The 1,441-nt window shown below is 44.0% G+C and overlaps 1 protein-coding gene across 1 annotated transcript in view; it reads right to left on the bottom strand.

Moving 5' to 3' along the window:
* The window catches only part of ncana (neurocan a), a 77,596-nt gene extending 76,570 nt beyond the window's left edge, over positions 1-1,026 (bottom strand). Inside the window, exon 1 of the mRNA XM_042108637.1 lies at positions 631-1,026. The gene's annotated coding sequence lies outside the window, so the exon portion shown is untranslated. The remainder of the gene's footprint in view (positions 1-630) is intronic.
* Positions 1,027-1,441: the final 415 nt, after the last annotated feature.

The raw sequence follows: 1,441 nt of genomic DNA, 5'->3' as shown, positions 1-1,441 counted from the left end.
CCATAATGCAGAGTTCTCGCAATCGCGTGTAATAACTGCATTATCATTACAGAAGTCTCGGAGAAGGATATTTACAGATAAGGATATTACATTTGTATCCATGCTTACATTGCCAAGCAGCAGCTTTGGGCTACAGTCACAGTCAGTGAATGCAAAACTTCCATTCTGTAGACAATGAATATGACATTGACTACACCATAAATATACCGGTATGGCTGAGAACATGTGGGGTAAACCCCTGGGGAAATGTCAACTATTGTAACAAAGATAAGGCATTTATTTGAAAAACCCTTACGCTCCCTTTAGTCCAACGATCCAACGATGTATTATGCTTTAGCCTACTGATAACTCCTGCAGGCACCACAGAGGCTGCGTTCCCAGTTATAATTTCGTTGTGGTGCGGATAACGTTATGCTGCCAATGTCTGACACCAGTAACTTGAAAGGGCCCTCCTTGCTAGTTATTCGCAAAGCGGCATAATTTAACAGTTACTTTGAGCTCTACTTATAAAGTTCAATTAAACAAAGTACTTGTCGTAACACGGGCGAAACGATAATCATTATGAATACGCACACGACTATGTCCTTATGGTTTATAAGACTAATTGAAAGTAAACGTTGTTTTATTTACCTTTAGTTGTACAAGTCGTGTCAGGCAAGTCTGTCAACCCGACCGGTCTCCCGGAATGTGGTGCCGGTCTCGGTGTGTAACGGATCTAGCTGGTTGACTTGATCTAGCGCAGGTGCCCCTGGTGTAGCAACGCCGTCAGTAATATGACTCGAGGATTTCTATGTGATGAGCTGGCACCCTCAGCGTAAGGGGGAAATTGTCCGAATGTGAAAAATGTAGAATAATCAAATATCTACGACTCAAAACACGCACGAAATAGGTTTCTTGATCAGGAAGCTCACAATAAGATGTAACGCCAGCTTTTTCGTTTAGGGTAAGATGCTCTAAGGGTGGGAATAGACCCTAAGAGATCCTCTATCTCCCGGCACCGATGCCTCGGCTACTGAACAGTGGGCTTGCTGAAACAAAGAAGACCACTGCCGCTGACAAGCTGGCTACTCCCCCATTCGTTCCCCAACGACAAGAGGGTGGGAGAGGGGACAGAGAAAGGGGGTAGGTGACAGGGAGAGAGCACTGTCAAATTATTCGTCCAGATGCAAATGACGAAGAACATATACTTTATGGCCCACAAACAATGCCAAATTTACTAAGGCACCTTAGCAAGCCTATCTATTGTTAGCGTAGCAAATGGCACTATCCACACTATGCAAAGTCCACTTCGAATGTTCCAAATAAGCTGATTTATCACTAACATCCCGAATTCAACAGAGAGGTATCACCTACATTCTCTGCAGTCTGGCTTCCAAATGAATGCTGATTGGAGCGCATCCTTCTGTGCTGTGGTCTTTGTAGTGTTTAATCGTAGGCCTAT

This window comes from Alosa sapidissima, chromosome 1 (assembly GCF_018492685.1).
Source record: "Alosa sapidissima isolate fAloSap1 chromosome 1, fAloSap1.pri, whole genome shotgun sequence".
NCBI classification, from domain to species: domain Eukaryota; kingdom Metazoa; phylum Chordata; class Actinopteri; order Clupeiformes; family Clupeidae; genus Alosa; species Alosa sapidissima.
This window is presented reverse-complemented; position numbering and strand designations above follow the sequence as displayed.